General features: G+C 37.4%; 1 pseudogene; it reads right to left on the bottom strand.

Moving 5' to 3' along the window:
• The window catches only part of LOC100355542 (splicing factor 3A subunit 1 pseudogene), a 50337-nt pseudogene extending 38125 nt beyond the window's left edge, over positions 1 to 12212 (bottom strand).
• Positions 12213 to 12976: the final 764 nt, after the last annotated feature.

The following is a 12976-nucleotide window of genomic DNA, read 5'->3' as shown; positions in this document are numbered from 1 at the left end:
TCTCCTATGCAAGTGCAGGAGCTGGAGCACTGGGCCATCTTTCACTGCTTTTGAGCTGGATCAGAAGAGGAGCAGCTGGGACATGAACAAGTGCCCATATGGGATGCTGGCATCACAGGCGGAAGCTTAGCCTACTTTACCACAGCATTGGCCCCACCAATCTTTTTTTTAAAGCCATGAATAGAGAGGTCTTCAAAAGGTCACAGAAAATCCATGTTATGAAAAGACCATGTGGATTTACATTTTTCCACCAACAACCTTGTATTTTATTGGTTTTTAAAAAAGATTTGTTGGGGATGGTGCTGTGGCCTAGCAGGTGAAGCTAGGCCACCTGCAGTGCTGGCATCCTATATGGGCTTCAGTTCAAGTCCCAGCTGCTCCACTTCTGATCCAGCTCTCTGCCATGGCCTGGGAAAGCTGTAGAAGATGGCCCAAGTCCTTTGGCCCATGTACTTTTGTGGGAGACCCAGAAGAATCTCCTGGCTTCAGTCTGTTCCAGCTCTGGCTGTTGTGGCTATCTGGGGAGTGAACCAGTGGATGGAAGAACTCTTTCCCTGTCTCTACCTCTGTAACTCTGCCTTTCAAATAAGTGAATAAATATTTAAAACAAACAACAACAACAAAGGACTTACTTATTTACTTGAACGGCAGAGTTGGAGGAAGACAAGGAGAGACACAGAGAGAGAAGTCCTTCATCTGCCTGTTCACTCCCCAAATGACCACAACACCGAAAGCTGGTTTGGTTGGAACCTAGGAGCCAGGAGTTTCTTTCAGGTCTGCCACAGGGGTGCAGGGGCCACTCTTTGGACCATTTTCTGCTGCTTTACCAGGCAAATTAGCAGGGAGCTGTATTGGAAGTGGAGTAGCCAGAACTCGAACCAGTACTTGTATGGGATTCCAGCTCCACAGCCCATCGGCTTTACCCACAATGCCCTAATACCGGCCACAACTCTTTTATTTTAATTCTATTTTTTGATGAACTTTTAAAAGTATTCTCAAAGACATGGCAACAAGAAAACAGTATCATTGAGAGATGATATCAGGTTATAGATTATAAAGAAGGCATAATAAGGAAGAAAAAATTGTAGTGAGATTAAAATCCACAAATAATAAAATTTAGTTGTGATAGCAATTTTGTATATTTCTATAAATTGCACATCAATGATATTAATGAAGAACCTGATATTTATTGAACTGTTATGGCAGGCACCATAATTTTTAACGTTCTGTATCTCATTTAATCTTAAGAACCTCATGAGTTAAATGTTATGACTAACTTTATAAACAAGGGAATGGAGGCAAAGAAATACTGTCATTTGACCAAAGTAACTAATAAATGGGGCTGTTATTTGGATCCAAGTCTCTAACTCAAGAATTTAGAAGTTGAGCATTATATTTTGTTAAAAATATTAATAAAGGTAACAAACCAATGTTTGTTCTTTTGTGGTAAAGTAACAAATTCACTTCTCATGGGAAAAATTTAACATAGAAGACAGATTAAAACCTGGATTTTAGGCCATGCTTTGAAACATAGAAGCTATGCAATTTAGTAGATAAAAGAAAATAGTATTTTCATTGTTTTGTAAAGTGCAGGCAATTTGTCAGAGTCTTTTCAAGAAAAAGCAAAATTTAGGAAATAAATTACACCAGATAATTTTAAGTCATAACTATCCTTGAAAACTCTACATAAAAGGTCACTAAGATGATGTAAAAGAATAAGCAAACAAAAATTGTAATAGTTTCTTACAGTTCTGTAGTGCTTCATAGTTTTCAGTGTTTTTAAGTATGAATTACTTCAGAAAGGTCACGGAAAACAAAATTAAAATTAAAAGACAAGTTTATTTGGGCTTGAAGTATTTGAAATCCATGCAGAGGTCTTTACAAAGTTCATGGAAAATGTGTGTCAAAACACCATGCATGAATTTAAAAATATCATTCCATCTACATAAACTTGTCTTTTACTCTCATTTTCCATGTTTTTCTTTTAAAAATTTACTAGTGTGTATTTTCTAAGTACATTCTACTGAGGTTGATACTTGAATGTATTATTTCTATTTAATTCTGAGAACACTGATACTGAGAGAGATTAAATGACTTGTATAAGCTCATATAACCCTTAAGAGGCAGACTTAAGGCTATTGCTCATAGATCAATTTTCACATAAAAGTGATGAATTATTGAATCATTGCTTTTCAAGAATCCACATTCAGTGCAGGAAAAAAGGTTGGGCTTTGATGTGAAATGTCAGGCAAAATAATTATATCTGAACATATTAAATAGAAAGCATAGATAACTTCAAAAATGTTATTTTGTTTGAAAAGCAGGCACACATACACTTAGAAAGGGAGGGGAGGGAAGGCGATGTGGGGAGAGGGGGAGAGAGAAACAGAATATCTTTCATCCACTGCTTCATTCTCCAAATGCTCACATCAGTTAGGACTGGGCCAGGCCAAAGCCAAGGATCATAAACCCAATCCAGATATCTCACATGAATAGCAGGGATTCAAGTACTTCAACTACCACCACTGCCTCCCATGGTGTGCATGAATAGGGAGCTGCAATCCGGAGTGGAGCTGGGGCATGAACCCAGGCACTCCAATCCTGTATGTAGTCCTCCTAAATGATGTTTTAATGTCTAGCATAAATACCTCCTGCCCAAACATAGATAGTTGAGAGGACTTGGAAAAAGGTTAATTATCTCCTTTTATAAAAAAACTTTATTTAATAAACATAAATTTCAAAAGTACAACTTTTGGATTATAGTGGTTTTTCTCCCCATAACCACCCTCCCACCCGCAAACCATCCCATCTCTTACTCCCTCTCCGATCCCATTCTACATTAAGATTCATTTTCAATTATCTTTAAATGTAAAAGAACAACTTAGTATATAATAAGTAAAGATTTCAACAGTTTAAACCCACACAGACACACAAAGTATAAAGTACTGTTTGAGTAGTAGTTTTACCGTTAATTCGCATAATACAATACATTAAGGGCAGAGGTTCTACATGGGGAGCAGGTGCATAGTGACTCCTGTTGTTGATTTAATAATTGACACTCTTATTTATGACGTCAGTAATCACCTGAGGCTCTTGTCATGAGCTGCCAAGGGCTATGGAAGCCTCTTGAGTTCACAAACTCCAATCTTATTTAGACAAGGCCATATTAAAAGTAGAAATTCTCTCCTCCCTTCAGAGAAAGTTACCTCCTTCTTTGATAGCCTGTTTTTTTCTGCTGGGATCTCACTCACAGAGATCTTTCATTTAGGTCATTTTTTTTTTTTTTTTTTTTTTTGCCACAGTGTCTTGGCTTTCCATGCCTGTGAAATTCTCATGGGCTTTTTAGCCAGATCCAAATGCTTTAAGGGCTGATTCTGTGGCCAGAGCACTGTGTAGGGCATTTGCCATTCTATGAGTCTGCTGTGTATCCCACTTCCCATGTTGGATCATTCTCTACTTTTTAATTCTATCAGTTATTATTTGCAGACACTGGTCTTATTTATGTGATCTCTTTGACACTTAATCCTATCTTTATCACCAATGATTAATTTAAACTGATCACTTTAACTAGCAAAATGGCATTGGTCCATGCCAACTCAATGGGATTTGGAGTCCCCTGGCATGTTTCTAGCTCTACCATCAGGGGTAAGTCCGAGTGAGCATGTGCTGAACTGTACACCTCCTCCCTCTTTTATTCCTACTGTTATTTTTAACAGGGATCAATTTTCAGTTGGATTAAAATTCCTAAGAATAATTGTGTGTTAATTAAAGAGTTCAACCAATGGTCTTAGGTAGAACAAGAAAATACTAAAAAGAATAAAATAGTAAGCTATTTTTCTTCGACAGACAGGACAAGGGCTGATCAAGTCATTGTTTTTCATAGTGTCAGTTTCGCTTCTACAGGTCTCCTTTTCAGGGAGAACATATGATATTTTTTCCCTTTGGGACTGGCTTATTTCATTCAGCATGATGTTTTCCAGATTCCTCCATTTAGTTGCAAAGGACAGGATTTCATTTTTTTTTAATGCTGTGTAGTATTCTATGGAGTACATATCCCATAATTTCTTTATCCAGTCTTCTGTTGATGGGCATTTAGGTTGATTCCATGTCTTAGCTATTGTGAATTGAACTGCAATAAACATTGAAGAACAGACAGCTATTTTATTTGCCAATTTAATTTCCTTTGGGTAAATTCCAAGGAGTGGTATGGCTGGGTTGAATGGTAGGGTTATATTCAGGTTTCTGAGGAATCTCCAGACTGACTTCCATAGTGGCTTTACCAATTTGCATTCCCACCAACAGTTGGTTAATGTCCCTCTTCCCCCACATCCTTGCCAGCATCTGCTGTTAGTTGATTTCTGTATGTAAGCCATTTTAACCAGGGTGAGATGAAACCTTATTGTGGTTTTGATTTACATTTCCATGATGGCTAGTGATCCTGAACATTTCTGCATTTGTCTGTTGGCCATTTGGATTTCCTCTTTTGAAAAATGTCTATTGAGGTCCTTGGCCCATCTCTTAAGTGGGTTGTTTGTTTTGTTGTTGTTGAGTTTCTTGATCTCTTGGTAGATTATGGGCATTAATCCTTTGTCAGTTTCATAATTTGCAAATATTTTTTCCCATTCTGTTGGTTGCTTCTTCACATTCCTGACTGTTTCTATTGCAGTACAGAAACTACTCAATTTGATGTAATCAATTGTTAATTTTGGCTTTGACTTCCTGTGCCTCTTGGGTCTATTCCAAGAAATCTTTGCCTGTTCCTATATCTTCCAGGGTTTCTCCAGTGTTCTCTAATAATTGGATGTTGTCGGGTCGTAGATTTGCCAAACTCATCTATGAGTTCCAGTAGTCTCTCAGTGGAGTTTTTGGATCCCCTAAATAAAGAATCACAGCATTTGCAAAGAGGGATAGTTTGACTTCTTCCTCCCAATTTGTGTCCCTTTAATTTCTTTTGCTTGCCTAACGGATCTGGCTAAAACTACTAGTAATATATTGAGTAGCAATGGTGAGAGTGCACATCCCTGTCTGGTACCGGATCTCATTGGAAATGCTTCCAACTTTTCCCCATTCAATAGGATGCTGGCCGTGGGTTCTTCATAAATTATTTTGATTGTATTGAGGAATGTTCCTACTATACTCAATTTGCTTAGAGTTTTCATCATGAAAGGGTGTTGTATTTTATCAAATGCTTTCTCTGCATCTATTGAGATAATCATATGGTTTTTCTCTTGCAGTTTGTTAATGTGTTATATCACATTGATTGATTTGCAAACACTGAACCATCCCTGCATACAAGGGATAAATCCCACTTGGTCTGGGTGGATGATCTTTCTGATGTGTTGTTGAATTGTATTGGCCAGAATTTTATGAGGATTTTTGTGTCCATGTTCATCAGGGAAATTGGTCTATAATTCCCTTTCTTTGCTGCATCTTTTTCAGGTTTGGTAGTTAAGGTGATGCTGGATTCATAGATAGAATTTGGGAGGGTTCCCTCTCTTTCAATTGTTTTGAATAGTTTGAGAATTGGAGTTAGTTCTTCTTTTAATGTCTGGTAGAATTCAGCAGTGAATCCATCTGGTCCTGGGCTTTTCTTTGTTGGGAGGGCCTTTATTACTGATTCAATTTCTGATTTGGTTATGTGTCTGTTTAGGTTTTCTATGTTTTCATGGTTCAATTTACGTAAATTGTGTGTGTGTGCCCAGGAATCTATCCATTTCTGATAGATTTCCCAGTTTGTTGGCATACAACTCTTTGTAGTAATTTCTGATGTCTCTTTTTATTTCTGTGGTGTCTGTTGTTATGTTTCCTTTTTCATCTCTAGTTTTATTGAATTGGGTCTTCTTTATTCTTTTTTAGTTAGTTGGGCCAATGGGGTGTCAATTTTGTTTATTTTTTCAAAAAACCAGCTCTTCGTTTGACTGATCTTTTGTAATTTTTTTTGGATTCAATTCTGTTGATTTCTTCTCTAATTTTAATTATTTCTCTTCTACTAGTTTTGGGTTTGGTTTGCTGTAGTTTTCCTAGATCCCTGAGATACACTGATAGCTCATTTATTTGGTACCTTCCCAATTTCTTGATGTAGGCAAAAGGCTGATTATCTTCTTAATGACTCAGACACTGGAGTCATCTCATTGTTACTGTATATTATGTTTTTTTTATATTTTGAAGACAAGTTACTTCCTTAAGATCATTTTTTATTCATAAGCTCATGTGGTCTGTCCATGGGGAAAGTGAGGAATTCAGAGACACTTTACTTTTCTAGAAAACTTTTAATATATAGTGATATAGCATTGTATGGTCAGGAGTTTTGGCTTGTTAGATCCCAACTCCCCCACAAAGTATTGTATTTTGAAACAAATTACATAATTTCTCTGAGTCTCACATATGGTAACAGAGGTACAAAATACTAACATAGATTGCCATGGGGATTGGTTAGCACAATGTAAACAAAGTGCTTAGTTCAGTAACCATTATTAAAATATAGTCAATAAAAGTGTGGTATTAGACACTTAACTAGATACATCACTATATTCCACAGAAATCGGTGGGGTGTTCAACACAGCTCACAGAGCTTCTTTATTCCTGTGGGCTCTAGGATATATTTGGATTCTTGCCTATTGAAATATGTTCATGTGGATATCTCAAAGACATTTCTAATTCAATATTACCAAGACTAAACTCATTTTCCTTTCCTCTAAACCTGCTGTTTGTCCTCTGTTGTGTAATTAAATGAATTACACCCCAAATGATTGCACAAATCAGATGTTTGGTTGTAGCAAAGCATCCTTCATTTCTTCACTAACAGTGTTTGTTTATCTATAGATCTACTTTAAAGTTTGATGGTCTCCCGAGTCTCTTCACCGTGCTCTCACCTTGGTTGAAGGATTGCCATTTCTTTCTTAAATTATAGAAATATTCTGCACCTGATCATATTGCATCCCATCTATGTTATTTTCAAAGAGATTCTCCCAATATAAAATTTCGTAATGTCTTTCTCTTCCTCATTAATAGCTGCTTGTAGCTAGCCGAGTAAAAACTATGGTTTCGTAAGCCCAGTATACAAAGGCTTCTAATCTGTTCTATTTTTATCTCTCCAATTTCATGTTTCTTCTTTGCCTCTTTTTCACCATGCCATGCTTATTGGTGATTCTGTGCAGTGTTCCCATTGTTCACCTTCCGTTTTCTGGAAAATCCTCTCCTGATCCTACAATAATAGTTCAAGTATCACATCTTCATAGACTTCTTGTCCAGCTGACCTCCCAGTTCTTATAGGTCTCTTCTATAGTGCTGACTGTAACACATTGTCTACATTTGGCCTCCATGAGTAGATTGTGAACAATATAAAAGTGAGGGTTTATTCCTATGTGGATCCAAATTAGTACTTGATATCTGGCAAATCATGAACAAATGTATATTCAGTAAGCATATTTTTAAAGTCTGTTTCATTAAGTGGCTGCTACTTCTGGGCTGGTTAGATTAATACAATTGTTTTAAGAAAAATGATTGTCCAGGGGCCGGTGCTGTGGTAAAGCTGCCGCATTCAGTGCCAGCATCCCATATAGGTGCCGGTTTCGATCTAGCTCTCTGCTATGGCCTGGGAAGGCAGTGGAAGATGGCCCAAGTCCTTGGGCGCCTGCATTCACATGGGAGACCTGGAAGAAGTTTCTGGCTCCTGGCTTCAGATTGGTGCAGCTTTGGCCATTGTGGCCAATTAGAAAGTGAACCAGTGGATGGAAGACCTCTCTCTCTCTGTCTCTCTATCTCTCTCTGTGTAACTCTGACTTTCAAATAAATAAATAAATCTTTTAAAAAGGTTGTCCAGTAATATTTTAAAATAGATTTATTGCTATCATAATAAACATGTAGAAAAGTTTACTATTTGAAAAGTTTTTTTTTGATTAAAAATTTTATTAATATAAAGAGAACAGATTTCATGGGCAGGTTCTCCCTGCTTCAATCCCACTCCTTTCTTTTTTTCTTTAATTTTTGCAAAGATATAATTTCAATCCCCTCTATAATCATAGGTTTAATTCACCACTGACCATAATATTTAACAAGTAAAAAGTAGGAAGACCACATTTCCACAGCAGTATAAAAAAAGGGCTAAATCAACAATCATATCACAAGATATGTGTGTGTGTGTGTGTGTGGATACCATTATAACAATTAACACAATCAAGATAATGAATGTAATCATTCCCCTCACAAGTTTTCTTGTAACCCTTTGTAATCTATCCACTCCTCTGGCCCTCGGTAAGACCTATCCATTGCTAGGCTCTCAATGATTATTGCTAATATAGATTTGTTTGTATTTTACAGAATTCAATATAAATTGACTCATAACACGCACAGGTCTTCAAAACATTCATGAAAAACATGATTTCAAAGTTTTTCCTACCAAACTAGTATAGTTTAATTCTGTTTCCCACAAATTAAAAAAAAATACCCTTCTATATTCTTTGTGCTTTTTTACCCCATGGAGCATAATAATTTTAGGATTCAGTCTTGTTTTTTTTTTCTTTTTTACAATTTTTTATGTTACATGGTATCGAATACACACACATACACTATCTGTTTATCCATTTAACTATTGATGGATATTTCAGTTATTTCTACTTTTTTGGCTATTAAAAAGGAAATAGGTGTGAACATTTGTGTGTAAATCTTTATATGAATATGAACTTTTATTTTTAAAATAGATACTTTCATTTTTAAAATACTTAGGGATGGAATGACTGGTTCAGATGATAGTTGTGTGCCTAACAATTTGAAAAATTGTCAAACTATTTTCAAAGTGGTTATACTGTTTGTTTAACATGTAACAACCACAGCCGTGTCTGACAGTTCAGTTATTCTATATTCTGGCTGAACTAGAAATGGTGAGTATTATAATCTTAGACATTCTGGTAGGTATCTCATTTTAAAAGTACTAAGTAAAATTTTAATTTGCATGTCTCTAGTGACTGAAGTTGTACACATTTTCTTTTTTTTTTTTTTTTTTTTTTGACCGGCAGAGTGGACCGTGAGAGAGAGACACAGAGACAGAGAGAAAGGTCTACCTTTGCTGTTGGTTCACCCTCCAATGGCTGCCATGGCCGGCGCACCGCGCCGACCCGAAGCCAGGAGTCAGGTGCTTCTCCTGGTCTCCCATGGGGTGCAGGGCCCAAGGACTTGGGCCATCCTACTCTGCACTCCCGGGCCACAGCAGAGAGCTGGCCTGGAAGAGGGGCAACCGGGACAGAATCCAGCGCCCTGACCAGGACTAGAACCTGGTGTGCCGGCGCCGCTAGGCAGAGGATTAGCCTACTGAGCCGCGGCACTGGCCTGTACACATTTTCAATATGCTTCTGTGCTATTGATAATTTCTTTGGTGAAGTAGTGGTTTAAATATTTTGCCCATTTTGCCGGCGCCACGGCTCACTAGGCTAATCCTCTGCCTTGCGGCGCCGGCACACCGGGTTCTAGTCCCGGTCGGGGCTCTGGATTCTGTCCCGGTTGCCCCTCTTCCAGGCCAGCTCTCTGCTGTGGCCAGGGAGTGCAGTGGAGGATGGCCCAAGTGCTTGGGCCCTGCACCCCATGGGAGACCAGGAGAAGTACCTGACTCCTGGCTTCGGATCAGCGCGGTGCGCTGGCCGCAGCGTGTCGTCCGCGGCGGCCATTGGAGGGTGAACCAACGGCAAAGGAAGACCTTTCTCTCTGTCTCTCTCTCTCACTGTCCACTCTGCCTGTCAAAAAATAAAATAAAATAAAAAATAAAATAAAAAAATAAAAATAAATATTTTGCCCATTTAAAAAAATTTTTATTGAACTTCCAGGATTATTTATATATTCTGGATGCAAGTCTTAATCATATATATGATTTGCAAATCTTTTCTCCCAAATTGTAGAAAGTATGGACCAAATTATTTTTAATATGGATATTCAATTTTTAAAGCACAACTTATTGAAAATACTATCCTTTTAAAAAAGACTTATTTACTTATTTGAAAGGCCGAGTTACTGAGGGAGGAGGGTGGATAGGCAGAGTGACAGAGATTTTCCATCTATTGGTTCATTACCCAAGCAGCCACAATGGCCAGAACAGAGCTGGTTTGAAGTCAGGAGCCAGGAACTTCTGGGCCTCCCATGGGGGTGCAGGTACCCAGGCACTTGGGCCAACTAATGCTGCCTTCCCAGGCACGTTAATAGAGAGCAAGATGGGAAGCAGAGCAGCCGGAACTCAAACTGGAACCCACTTGGCTAACTGCTGTGCCACAGGGCCAGTCCCATCTTATCTTTTTCTCCATTCAGTTGTCTTTCCATGTCTAAGATCAACAGTAATTTCTGTACATTCAGCTAATTTTACAGTCCCAGGATAAATCCTACTTGGTTATGATATATTTTCCTTCCAAGTTTTAAAGTCAATTTACTAAAATTTGTTAATTTTTTGTATATATATCTGTATGATATTAGCAGTTTTTGTTTATGAGACTTTAAATTACAAACTTTATATCGCTAGTGGATTAAAAGCTATTTAGGTGATCTGTTGCTCCCTGATTGAGTTTTGTTTCTACCTTCCAAATAATTTTTTCAACAGCATCTACAGTGTCAAATTTACTATCATAAAATTATATATTCCTTGATTTTCCTTTTGATATGAATAGAATTTGTAGTCACACATCAACTTTCTTATTGCTGATGCTGGAAACTTACATGCTCCCCTTCCTTTTAGCGATAACGTTGGCAGATTCTTCTCAATTTTATTGATCTTCTGATAACACCAACTTGTAGTTTTGTTTTTTTTTTTTTTCTGCAATTTTTTTTCTTTTTTCCACTAAATCCTGCTCTGATTTTTCATATTTGCTTTCTCTGCTAGGTGGGTTTTAATTTGCTTTACTTTTCCTAGATTATTTTTAAGATTTATTTATTTATTTATTTATTTATTATTATTTTTTTACCTGGCAGGGGAGACACCAAGATTTATTTATTTTAAATGGAGAGGAAGGGGGTGTGGAATCTTCCATTCCCTAGTTCATCGCCAAATACTCGCAATAGCAAGGGCTGAGCCAGGGCAAAACCAGGAGCTGGGAACTCCATTGGGGTATCCCATATGGATGACAGGAACCCAAGTACTTAGCAAATGCTGCCTCCTAGGATACACTTTACCAGGGAGTTGGATGGGACGTGGAGTAGCTTGGGCTCGAACTTGTACTATGATATGAGTTGACAGAGTTGCAAACGGCAGCTTAACCAGCTATGCCTCAACACCAATCCCTTTTCCATATTTTTTTAACTTTTATTTAATGAATATAAATTTCCAAAGTACAACTTATGGATTACAATGGCTTCCCCCCATAACTTCCCTCCCACCCACAACCCTCCCCTTTCCCTCTCCCTCCCCACTTCCATTCACATCAAGATTCATTTTCAATTCTCTTTATATACAGAAGATCAGTTTAGCATATATTAAGTAAAGATTTCAACAGTTTGTACCCACATAGTAACACAAAGTGAAAAATACTGTTTGAGTACTAGTTATAGCATTAAATCACAATGTACAGCACATTAAGGACAGAGATCCTACATGGGGAGTAAGTGCACAGTGACTCCTGTTGTTGACTTAACAAATTGACACTCTTGTTTATGGCCTCAGTAATCACCCTAGGCTCTTGTCATGAACTGCCAAGGCTATGGAAGCCTTTTGAGTTCACCGATTCTGATCATATTTAGACAAGGTTGTAGTCCAAGTGGAAGTTCTCTCCTCCCTTCAGAGAAAGGTACCTCCTTCTTTGAAGACCTGTTCTTTCCACTGGGATCTCACTCACGGAGATCTTTCATTTTTAAAGTGGAAAAAGACTTTTGGATTTAAATCTGTCTTCTTTCTAATGTGATCATTTAGTTCCTGCTTTGACAATGAGATGAATCATTTTTGAGCACTTTGCTCAGTCCTCCATGGATTATGAAGTTTGTACTCTGTTTGTGATAAGGCATGATTTCCATAATTGTGTGGTCCCCAGGAAGTATTTCCTCTAACCCATGCGTGGGTTTTCTCGTCTTGTGCAGTCTTTACATACAGAGCGGCTCAATACTTTCAAGGGAATGCTCAGAAGATCTTCAGGGTGCCGCAGGTTGGTCTCTTCTGTTTGGTCTTGACTTTGTGAGATCTCCACATGGTTTATCCTGATTCCCAGTTGCCTCTTGTCTTCTGCCTCAGGCCTTCCTGTCCGCACCATGGCCCAGAAACTCTGTTCCAATAGTAAATTGGAACTATCGTAAGACTCACTTCATTTATTTTCCTTCTCTCAGGGCAATGTCATCCATCAGTAATTTTAAAATAATGCTAATGGAAGAAAATCAGTACTGGTAAACTCATTTATTGTAGCATTTTGCAATATAAACTAACATGAAGAAGAAGAAAAAAACTGTAATCTAATATTCCAGTAATAATAGCTTAACTTTTTAAAAAATAGGTATGAAAATTCACTTTTATAAATGAAAGTAATATATTGTTTATATTGTATTATAACTCCTCTATTATTTGGTATCTGGAGTATTTTATATGAATCAATAATTTCCTCCAGTATGATTTTAATAGTTCCATAGTAGTTCATTTACAGGCATGCCAAGAAATTATGTTCCATAATTATACATCATTATGTGTCATAATTTGACACATTTACTTATTGTTCAGTATTTACTTTACATCCAATTTTTACCACCATAAATAGTGCTGTGTGGACTTTTTGGCAGATAAATCTTTTTTTTTTTTTTAGATAAATCATTTTTGCTATTCATCATGATTTCCTTAGAAATAATTCCAAAAGGTAGAAGCACTGATTTAAGGGATGTGTACATTTTAACATCCTCGAATATTTGTGGCAAAATGTCATGCAAGTAGTATACAAGGAGAACATTAAACTACCTTTCCATCTCCCCAGGATATCCTGGGTCCCAAGATGGTATCTGGTTTTTACTTTTAATTAATATTCCAGGCCTT

This window comes from Oryctolagus cuniculus, chromosome 9, assembly GCF_051225735.1.
Source record: "Oryctolagus cuniculus isolate XC-2025 breed Fujian yellow rabbit chromosome 9, ASM5122573v1, whole genome shotgun sequence".
Lineage (NCBI taxonomy): Eukaryota > Metazoa > Chordata > Mammalia > Lagomorpha > Leporidae > Oryctolagus > Oryctolagus cuniculus.
This window is presented reverse-complemented; position numbering and strand designations above follow the sequence as displayed.